The 12,426-nt window shown below is 33.6% G+C and overlaps 1 protein-coding gene across 1 annotated transcript in view; it reads left to right on the top strand.

Annotated features, from left to right (window-relative positions):
* WDPCP (WD repeat containing planar cell polarity effector) overlaps positions 1 to 12,426 on the top strand; it is a 276,699-nt gene that overhangs the window by 226,564 nt on the left and 37,709 nt on the right. The window lies entirely within an intron of this gene.

The following is a 12,426-nucleotide window of genomic DNA, read 5'->3' as shown; positions in this document are numbered from 1 at the left end:
CTTGAATATTAAAAAGTCAGTATGTGGGTACTGGACCTGAGGAAATGGGCCAGAAAGGACCTCTTTGTCTGCTTTACACTGTAGCCTAAGTGAACATCTTCTAAAATTAGGGTCAGCAACCTATGGCCTGCCAGCCAAATCTAGCCCCAAAATGGCTTTTTACAGTTTTAAATTGCTGAAAAAAATCAAAAGAAAAATAGTATCAAAACACTTTAAAATATATGATATTAAAAATACATGATAGTGAAATTCAAATTTCAGTGTCCATAAGTGAAATGTTACTGGAACACAGCCAAACTGATTTATGTAATGTGTATGACTGCTTTACTCTATGATGGTAGAGTTGAGTGGTTGCAAGAGACTATATAGCTTGTAAAGCCTAAAATATTTCTATCTGGTGTTTTACAAAAAAAGTTTGCAGACCCCTTGTCAAAAAAATCATAATTTATAATTTCACTCCTCTATTTAAAACCCTTTAGCAGCTTCTCGTCACCTTTGGGATAAATTCTAACTCCTTAATATGGCTAAGGTCCCTCCATTCTCATCTCTCTGCTTTCCAGCTACATCAGCTTTCTTTCAGTTCTGGGAAATGTACTCTACTCCTTATTATATCCAGACCATGTTAAGGAGTTTGGGTTTATCCTTACCCCAAATCAGCAAGGTGTAATGGGAAGGTGTAATGGTAGATACATGGAATTTGGGTCATAAGTTGTCTTCAAGATCAGTAACTTTTGAGTTTTTTAAAATGTATATAAATGACGATAATAATATAGTACCTACCCATAGGTTGGGTTTTTTAATTGAATAAAAGCATCTTTGAATTCTGTAGTGCTTTATAATATTTAAGTTTCACACAGATGATTTCATGTAATCCTATAATAACCCTTTGTTTCCCTTCACTCCTATATCGCCCCTCCCTATTTCCCTCTCCCCACTGGTAACCACTAGTTTGTTCTCTATAAGTCTGCTTCTTTTTTATTATATTCACTAGTTTGTTGTATTTTTTAGATTCCACATATAAATGATATCATACAGAATTTGTCTTTCTCTGACTTATTTCACTTAGCATAATGTCCTCCAAGTCCATCCATATTGCTGCAAATGGCAAAGTTTCATTCTTATTTATGGCTGAGTAGTATTCCAAGGTATATATATAAGACACCTTCTTTATCCATTCAACTGTTGATGGAAACTTAGGTAGCTTCCATACCTTGGCAATTATAAATAATGCTGCTATGAACATTAAGGTGCATGTATCTTCTTTGACTTAGTGGTTTTGGGTTTTTTTTCGGATATATATCCAGGAGTGGAATTGCTGGTAGTTCTATTCTAAGTTTTTTGAGGAAACCCCATACTGTTTTTCACAGTGGCTGTACCAATTTATGTTCTCAACAACAGTGTATGATGGTTCCCTTTTCTCCACATCCTCACCAACATATGTTGTGGTCTTTTTGATGATAGCCATTCTGACGGGTGTGAGGTGGTATCTCATTGTGGTTTTGATTTGCATTTCCCTGATGATTAGTGATGTTGAGCATCTTTTCATGTGCCTGTTGGCCAACTGCATGTCCTCATTTGAAAAAACTGGCTATTCAGTTCTGCCCATTTTGTAATTAGGTTGTTTGTTTTTTTTGATGTTGAGTTGTATGAGCTTTTTATATATTATGAATATTAACCCCTTATTGGTCACATCATTTGCAAATATTTTCTCCCATTTAGTAGGTTGTCTTTTCACTTTTGTGGATGGTTTCGTTTGCTGTGCAAAAGCTTTTAAGTTTAATTAGGTCTCACTTGTTTATTTTTGCTTTTGTTTCCTTTCCTTTTAGGAGATGGATCCAAAAATATATTGCCATGATTTAAGTATTCTGCCTGTTTTCCTCTAGGAGTTTTATAGTATCTGGTCTCACATTTATGTCTTTAATCCCTTTTGAGATTGTTTTTGAATCTTAATGGAGATACTGTATTGGAAGTACTTTGTAAACTAGGAAGTACTAAACAGATATTATGTGTCATTACTATTAAGAGAGAGCAACAGTTGTTTTTACATGCCAGTTGCAAGAAATAATGAAGACCTGAAACGGCCTGAATTACATGAATATAAAAGAGAAGATATTTTGTAAGCAAAATCAATATGATTCAGTAAGCCCTTAGATGAAAATGAACTATTTAGATTATGAGTAAATAATAATATAATAAAAACAATACCATAAAATATAAAGAACAAAGTAAAAAATCACTTGAAATTTTCTTATCCAGAAATGAACATCCTTTAAAATACCTCTATAAGTATACACACTTACTAAATTTTTTATTTATAACTAGTTTTTTTTTCATTCATCAATGTTATAGTGACAGTTTTCCATAAAAATAAATATAGACCTATATCACTACTTTAATGGTTACATTGTATTCCATTTTATGGGTGGTACTGACATAAAAGCAGGCATATAGACCAGTGGAACAGAATAGAGAGCCTAGAAGTAAACCCATGAATACACTGTCGACTGCTCTTTGACAGGGGCACCAAGAACACACAATGGGGAGAGGATAGTCTCTTCAGTAAATGGTGGTGGGAAAACTGGATATCTACATGCAAAAGAATGGAACTGGGCCCACTCACAAAAATTACCTTATACCACTCACAAAAATTAACTCAAAATGGGTTAAAGACTTACATGTAATACCTGAAAACACAAAACTCCTAGAAGAAAACATTGAGAAAAAGCCACTTGACATTGGTCTTGGCAGTAATTTCTTGGATAAGACACCAAAAGCAAAGGCAAAAAAAGCTAAAATAAATAAGTAGGACTACATCAAACCAAAAAGCTTCTGCCCAGCAAAAGAAACAAACAAGAAAAAGAAAAGGCAGTCTATGGAATGGGAGAAAATATTTGCAAATCATATATCTGATCTGGAGTAAATATCCAAAATACGTAATGAACTCATACAACTCAATACCAAAATTCAAATAATGCAATTTAAAAATGTGCAAAGGACCTGAAGAGATATTTTTCCAAAGAAGACATACAAATGGCCAACAGATACAGCAGTCGTCAGGGAAACGCAAATCAAAACCACAGTGAGCTATCACCTCACACCTGTTAGGATGGCTTTTTTCAAAAAAGACATAAGATCAAAAAATGTTGGCAAGGATGTGGAGAAAAGGGAAGCCTTGTACTGTTGGTGGGACTGTAAATTGATACAGCCATTATGGAAAACAATATGGAAGTTCCTCAAAAAATTAAAAATAGAACTACCATATGATCCAGTATTCCCACTTCTGGGTACATATCCAGAGGTAACAAAATCAATATCTTAAAGAGATATATGTACTTCCATGTCCACTGCAGCATTACTCACAAGAGCCAAAATCTGGAAGCAAGTTATATGTCCACTGACATGAGTGGATGAAGAAAATATAATACATAGAAAGATATATATATATATATATATATATATATACACACACACACATACATATATATACACATACACACACACACACACACACAGACTATGGAATATTGTTCAGCCAAAATATGAAGGAAATCTTGCCATTTTCTATAACATGGATGAACCTGGAGGGCATTATGCTAAGTGAAATAAGCCAGATAGAGAAAGACAAATACTGTGTGGTATCAGTTATATCTGGAATCTTAAAAAGAAAAATCTGATTTCATAGAAATAAAGAGCAGAAGGGTAATTGCTAGAGGCTAGTTAGTGCTCTTTGTGTACTGTTTTTAAAATCTTTTATTATCCCAAGGTCTTGAAAATATTCTCCTTTTTTAATCTTCTAAAAGTTTTATTATTTTAATGTTAACAATCAAACCTATGATCCACCTAGGTATGGCTCAAAGTTAATTTCTGTCACATATATATACACATACACACACACACACACACACACACACACACACACACACACACACATATATCCAGTTGACCTATGACTGTTTATTAACAAGACTGTCCTTTGCTTAGTGCTTTACATGGCCACCTTTGTCATAAATCAGGTTCCCATATATACGTTTAGGTCTGTATCCCTGTACCAAGACCAGTCTTAATTATTGTCCTTTTTAAGTATTTATATCCAGTAGCATAAGTCTTCCAACTTTGTTTAAATGTGTTGTTCTTATTCTAACTTCTTGTGATAGATGCTTAAATCATGGATTTTTTTAGGCTTTATTTTCCAATGTATGCATTCAAGGGGATAATTTCCATTCAAGCATAGCTTTGTGTTCTGACACTTTATGTCATATTTTTCATTATCATTCAGCTCAAAATATTTCTAACATTTCTGTTGTGAATTCTTCTTTGCCCATGGTTTCTTTAAATTTCAACTAATTTCAAACAACACACACACACACACACACACACCCCTTAACCTACTGTATTATGTCAACCCTTTGAAATTTGTTGAAACTTTCTTTATGGCTCATTATATGGTCAATAGTGAAGTTTCCATGTTCATTGAGAAGAATATGTACTCTACAGTTTACAGTTGTTGGGTACAGTATTCTATATAAAATCAAGTTTGTTAGTCATGTTGTTCAATTCTTCTATATCTTCACTCAGACTGATGTATTAAAAATTTCCACTGTGATTGTGGTTCTGTTTGCCTTTTTTGTTATTTTATTTGTTTTAAGGCTGTGTAGTTAGGTGCATGCCAGTTTAGAACTGTTATATTTTCTTGGTATATTGCACCTTTATCATTATAAAACATTCTTCTATTTTCTAGAAATGTTTGCCTTAAAACCTACTTCATATCTCAAAGTATACCTAAACCAGCTTTATTTTGGTTTGTGTTTACTTATATCCTTCATATATCATAATCCATGTTTCCTTATATTTAAGTTGTATCTCTTGTAAGCAATATAGAGTTGGATATTTATAATCAACTCTCACAAGCTGTGTCTTTTAATTGGAATATTTAATTGAAGTATAACATAAATAATAGTACAACTGTTTCTTTTCTGTATGTCCGACTTATTCTATGTCCTTTAACCATCCTTGGCCTTCTTAGTATTAACTATATTCCATTCTTCTCTTTCATTAGTGTATTTTTTTCCTCTTGACTAATGTCTTTTTGGTTGGCCTTTTTGTTGTTGCTGTTGTTTGGGGGTCATTTACTCTTATCTCTTTCCTTTTTTAAATTGAATTTTGGACATAAGATATTTAAAATTTAGTGATAATTTGAGGCTGTATATGATGTTATTTTCCTCCAGAAAGAATTTATTTTTGTTTCTGGCAAATAATTAGGGTAAAGGTTAAACAACATTTTAATCTATTCTGGAGTTGAATTTATTTGAAGCTGAATTTCAGTCTGAGAGGTGGTTTATTTCCACTTTATATTTATCAAGAATGTAGCCCTTCAGGAGTCCCAGCTGAAAGCTCTGCCTCAGCAATCTCTGAAGTATAACTTTGTACTTTTAGCCCAGTACCTGAAACTCTACCTAAAGTTCTGTGCAGTTTCTCAACTTTTCAAACACTACTTTCTGTGCATTTTCTCAGGCTCTTGGCCACCAATTACAAATTGGCAAATGCTTTGAAAGCAAAAGCAGCACCAAATATCAGGCTTTTACCTCTCTGGGCTTTGCTTCTGTCTAGGAACTTGGGTCTTTCAGATACTCACTGTCTTGGTAGGTCTCCAGTGTCTTCAAACAGAATTTCAGAAATTATTTTATCCAGCTGTTCTAGTCATTCTCAGTAAGAGTATTCTCTTTTATATCCTTATCTGGATAACTGGAATCAGAAGTTCTGCAGTATATTTTTGGAAGGTGAGTGAAGTGTTAAACTTGGCACTAGCTGCTTTCCAATTCTGTATAACTCCCTGCAGTGTGCTATTATGTTTGAACTATTAATCACTAAGAGCCTTAAATGTGACAAATTCTACTTTTAAGCATAACATGTCATCAGTTTTATGCCCCAAATGGATCAAATGAAATTTTATAAAATACTGCATACTAGGGCTTATCACTCAATTAAAGTAAAAGAACTAAAGAGAAGAACCTAATTTTTTCCTATTTTAACTCATTTTCAAGAAAGTAAAAAAAAAAATTACAGCTCTTCAAGTTCAAGAATTGTTTTAATCTTGTAGGATTAATAATGCAAGTCTCTCCTTTGATAACAGTAGGAGATATTTGTGATTATGCCTGCTTAAATTTATAGTCTGTCTTGCTTGAGGGCATGCAAGTGCTTTATGATTATCAGGAACAAAATCATTACAGCTCAAAAAATTAAAGAAGTTAACTTTTCTTAATCATCTGCAAAATGCCAGGCATTGTGCCAGAGGCTTTGCATGTTATCTTATTTAATTTTCATAATAATCCTAACCAACAGAATTATTATACCTATTTTATAGTTGACAAAACTGATAAGGAAAACTGAAAATCGTGATTCAAACTCAGATGTGTTTGACTCTAAACTCCATGTCATTTCCAATTATACCAAACTGCTTATATAAACAAAAGATTTGGAAGTTCTACAAAAGTTAGCAATTTGTGACTTGGTAACTACCCATAACTAAGTCTAAGAAAGCTATTGTTTCCCTTTCATTTTTTATGAAAATGCACAAAGATTTCAGTAAGACTGCTTATTGTAGAATGACAATCTACGTGATAATCTGATCTTGCTTGAACGATTTACAGAACCCCAGCTTATTGGGGAGATGATTCATCCAAATTAAGTGCTCTTAAAGTTTGTCTGTAGTAAAAGGGAAGCGTCTGTTGTGTGCAGTGAATATGAAAAGGATCACAGAAAAGTAGCACCAATTGCCTACTTCCCTATTTTCTCATTCATGTCTCCAGGAAAGAACACTTTCACATGTTTAGGCATGATTTTCTTTCAGGTAGATGTGGTTTATGCTAGTCATCATATTGACAGATCTTCCAGAACCATGAATCTACTCTTTGAGAACCCATCTGCATCTTGGGAGACACAAAGAAGAGTTGTATCTTAGAGTGTCATGTGAACTGGACAGGTGTAACACTTTTTGTGTCCATCCCCAATCTCTTGTCCTTTAGAAAAGCATCAGCTTCTCATTGGTCCCTATAGTTCAAGGCTGTTTCTTACTAAAACCCAAACAAAGAGAAATCATGATGTAATTAATATTGGCTCAACTGTTTTAAAATATTACTGGTGAGGTAAGGGAAGGGGGAATCTTCCACTTCCAGCCAATGGAGACATTGGTTTTCAGACCTGCCCTCCTACTGTGAAACTGGACAAAATATATGAGACAACTGTATTTAGGCAGTGGACAATAAGGACAGCAGGACCATGATTCCTCAAAAAATGGAGAATACACAGATGAGCCCTGTATACAACTTCCAGAGCAGAGACCAGTGATATCACTCAGCTGAAGAGCCAGAGACAAAGAGTTCAGAATTCAGGGATGATGAGGGGTCTAGAATTTGTGGGGCAAGATACCAGAAAGGGAGTATCTGTGTGAAGAGTGGGGACCCAGAAGTCTTCATGATGGTTCCCTTTGGGTCCTTGATGGGAGAGTAGGCTGCAAGTAGACAAGGCCTATCAAAGAGCCTCTGCTGTGACAATGAGAGTGAATGGAGAGGCTGCAGAGTGCTGAGACATGCTTTAATTCTGGTTCAGCCAAAGTGAAGCAACCTCATTGAGCATTTATATGAAACCTCAGAAATGCCATGCTTTAAGAATAAGGACCACATACTATTTACAAAACTGAAATAGATCTGCCTTTAAATATCATAAAACCAATTTGACAGGATCAAAAGAATCTACCGCATATTTAGTGCCTTGCTGGTACAAAACTCAATATCCTTTAAAGAAGGACAGTATAATCCAAACTCCCTGAAATGTGATATCCACAATGTCAAGCATAAACAATGTCGCACATTACTAGGTGTGTGAAGAAGCAGGGAAATGTGATGTATTATGAAGAGAAAGAGAAGCTAATAGTAACAGACCCTGAGATGACCCAGATGTTGAAATGAGCAGACAAGCACTTTGGAGCAGCTATTATAAATATGTTCAAGGATTTTAAAAGAAAAGAAGAACATAATGACTGAATATATAGGGATTCTTAGCAGAGACATAGAAACTATTAAAAACCATGGGGGGAAGAATTCTAGAGATGAAAAATATGAAATCTGAAATCAAAAATTCTACTTAGAAAAATAATAGACACTGTATAATAAAGGATTAGTGACTTAGGATTAGTGAGGATAGTTCAATAGAGATCATCTAATTTGAATAAAAGAAAGAAAAATATTGCAAAAAATGAACAAGAACTAACATGTGAGACAAAGTCAAGTGCTCTAAAATACATGTAATTGGTGGAAAACATCAGTCTACAGATCCAAGATGCTCAGTGAACTCCAGATAGAAGAAAGCTTTACCCAGGCACACAACATCTTCGTACAGCATATCCAGACTATTGAAACCAATGATGAAGAGAAAAGTCTTTAAAATACCCAGAAAAAAAAATTACGTAAAATGATCAGCAACTAATAGGAATTATCGCTGACTTCTCATCAGAAGCAATGATACCAAAAGATAATGGAACAACACCTTTAATGTACTGAAAAAATCAAAACTCTCAACACAAAATTTTATATCTAGTGAAAATTACCATAAAATGAGAATGAAATAAAGACACTTTTGAATAAATGAAAGCTGAGACAACTCAGCACAAACAGACCTGCACCATAAGAAAAATTAAAGGATATTCTTCAGGCAGAACAAATATGATGCCAAATGTGGATATACATAAAATGTATATGGAAATGGTAAACATGGATTAATCATAAAAGTATTTTTTCCTCGTGCCAAAATTTCTTTAAAAGATAACTGTTTAGAGGAAAAATACCAACAATACATTGTGGTGTTTATAACCTATGTAGATATGAAATGAATGACACTAACATCACGGGGGTTTGGGATAAATGAAATTATACTGCTGTAACGTTCGTACCTTTTACCTGAAGTGGTATAATATTAATTCTAAGTAGACTGTGATAGATTAAGATTGCGTATTGTAGTGCTGAAAGGATTTTCTTAAAAATTTAAATAGATATGCAACTTTAAAAAGTCAATAGAGGAAATTTAAAAATACATAAAAAATACTCAACCCAAAAGAGGGGAGTACAGGAGAACAAACAGAAAACAAATAAGCAAGATGGTATACTTAAACCCAAACATTTATAATTACATTAAATTCAAATTAACTGCACACTACAATTAAAAAGCAGAGATTGAATTTTTTTTCTAGTCCAAGATTGTGTAACTGGATAAAAAGCAAGACCTAATTATATTCTGTGTATAAGAGAAACACTTCAGTTATTATGACACAATAAATTGAAATTAAAAAGATGTACCATGCAAACAGTAAGGTATCAGACAAATTAGACTTCAGGACAAAGGAAGTATTACTAGAGACAAAGAAGGACACTTGTGATAATGAAAGTTCAGCAGAAAGACATAATTCTAAATGTTTATGTACAAAATAACTGAGTTTCAAATATGTGAAGCAAAAGCTGACAGCAAAAAAGAGGAATAGACAAATGTAGTAATTCACAGAACAAGTGGTAAAAAAAAAAAAAAAAAATCCATAAAGATTAGTGAACCTTTTAACCAACTTAATTAACCCTGACAGTTTTTGAATCCACATCCAACAACTTTAGAATGCACGTTCTTTTCAAATGTATGTGGAATATTCACTAAACATAGACTATCTGCTGGTCCATAAAATAAGGCACAATACACTTTAGTAGACTGAAATATGACACCAAAGGAATTAAATTACAAGTCAATAACATTCATATATCTACAGTTCCCAACTATTTGCATATTAAACGGCACTTCTTTGAAAGTCTCATGGAACAAAGAAATCACAAGAGAAATTTGGAAATATTTTTAATTGAATTTAAATTAACATATCAAAATGTTATGAACATTTGTTCATAACAAAATGTTATGAACATATCAAAATGTATGGGATGATTATACAGGCGTACCTCATTATATTGCGCCTCCACTTTATTGTGCTTTACAGATACTGCATGTTTTACAAATTAAAAGTTTGTTGCAACCCTACCTCAGGCAAGTCTATCACACACACCATTTTTCCAACAGCATTTGCTCATTTCATGGCTTTGTGTCACATTTTGGTAATTCTTGCAATGTTTCAAACTTTTTCATTATTATTATATTTGTTATGGTGATATGTGAACAGTAATTTTTGATGTTACTACCACAACTCACTGAAGATTCAGATGATGGTTAGCATTTTCTTTTTTAGCAGTAAAGCATTTTAAAAATAAGGTATATACAATGTTTTTTAAGACCTAATGCTACTGCACACTCAATAGACTACAGTATGGTGTAAACATAAATTTTATATGCAGTAGGAAACCAAAACATTCTTGTGACTTGCTTTATTGTAATATTCACTTTATTGCAGTGGTCTGGAGCTGAACCCACAATATCTCCAGAGTATACCTGTAATCCATTATATAAAATGAGGCACCCTGACTCCATACTGATACAAGTAAGTACACAAATAAAGAAAGCCATTTAATAAATATAAAAGGAATGATAAAATGAAAAAAAAATCACAATTTGGCAAACATCATAGTAAGAGTTGAATAAGGCAACAGTCATTAATGAATGCTGTAACTGTGAGAGAAAGTTTCATGAGATACAGGATATTATTTACATAGTCTCAAAATATTTCCCCACAAAATATGTATTATTTACAAAAGGAAAAAGTTACTTTACAGTGGAGAAGGCTGGTAGACACCATGTTAATCAAATGATCAAAATGGAGCAAATAAAAATAATTTGCTACCTTATATATTGTTATAAGAACACAACAGCCCTTCTGTGGCTTTCCTGCAAAAAAAAAAGTGCAAAATCTGGATCTAATCATGAGGAAATACCAATTGAACCCAAATTAAGGGACATTCTAATAACTAGCCTATACTCTTCAAAAATTCCAAGTTCACATCAGTGAAAAGACTCAACTATTTTATACTAAATAAGGAGACTAAAGATACATACCAACTAAATCTATCAAGAAACGGATCTGTGTGCTGTGAACTGTTACTGGAACAATTGGTGAAATTTCAGTGATTAAGTGGGAGTAATGTTATCTATGTTAATTTCATGATTTGATTGTGGTTATGTAGGAGAATATCCAAATTTATAGGAAATAAACACTAATGTATTCAAGAGTGTGTTGGCAACTTAGTCTCCAATAATTCAGAAAAAAAAGATCTTTGTACTGTACTTGAAACTTTTCTAAACTGAGAATATTTTAAATTTTCACTATTGTCACAGCTCTAGACATTGTTTCTCTAAGTAGAAGCTGTGTGGTTTTGAAGTCTATTTTTGTTGGTCACAGAAATACTTTTAATTCTGTGTCTTTGGGACCTTATTCTGCTTTTCAAAATTCAAGTGACCTCTCCAACTTAATTATTACTGTGGCATAAAAGACAGTCATTTACTACCCAAGATTGATTCTCTGGCCCCAAATGGATGGCATGAGGATGACTGTGCCTTCTGAACTTTCTCATGTTGACATCCCTAATTACCTTGGCCATTGGCACAGGACCAGTTGGAATGTCAAGTGTGTGCTGTTTGATAATGCTATAAAAAGACCTATAGCTGCTGCTCTCCAGCCATCTGTGCCTTCCCTTGGCATGATACTATTGCGTAGTTTGTCTTCCGTTGGCATTATTTCTATAGCGTGGCTTACATCTGCCGTTCCTAGGCACTTAATTGGTGATCAAGTTGACATAAAATAGCTTCTTTGGCACTGTTTTTATTTAGAAGAGTTTTATACCTGTAAACTTCTGAAGCAAGAATTGACATTTACTATATACATTATAATTATATACAATATTATGAATATAGAATTTTCTGACCTCTATTGACTCAAACCTATCTTGGATTTCCAAGTTCAAATTTTCCCAGTCAGAAGTCTCTACTCTGAAGAATTAATCTATAAATGAAATGTACCTCTTCTGTTTTAAGACACTGGATTGAGTGTATACATCAACTTCTCCCTCCTGTGCCACATCTCTATAAATGATGGAACATATGTGTGTGTGGTTAAAATTTATAACTGGAATTCAAATCAAGAATACATAAGAGACCGGAAGCTGTGAGGAATCCACTGAAAACTGTAAAACACACAAAATAAGATTGAAAAAAGAAAGCAGAAACCTAAATGTCCAGATAAGATGGCTCCCAAAGTTGAAAGAAGCACCAAAAGTTCTCCATGCCCTGGGAAAGGGGATACTAGGAATCAGAAAAATGTTCCTGGGATAGCAAGGGTGAATAATCAGGTTGTAGCAAGGTGGGTGAGTGGAGAAGTCAAAGTAAGTAAATACTGATAAACCCCAGGTATTGTTAGAAAGATAAGGTGATGTGAGTATGTTAAGAATTTAAGAA

Source organism: Aethalodelphis obliquidens, unplaced genomic scaffold (assembly GCF_003676395.1).
Source record: "Aethalodelphis obliquidens isolate GAN/ISIS:26980383/991018 unplaced genomic scaffold, ASM367639v1 scaffold40, whole genome shotgun sequence".
NCBI lineage: Eukaryota > Metazoa > Chordata > Mammalia > Artiodactyla > Delphinidae > Aethalodelphis > Aethalodelphis obliquidens.
This window is presented reverse-complemented; position numbering and strand designations above follow the sequence as displayed.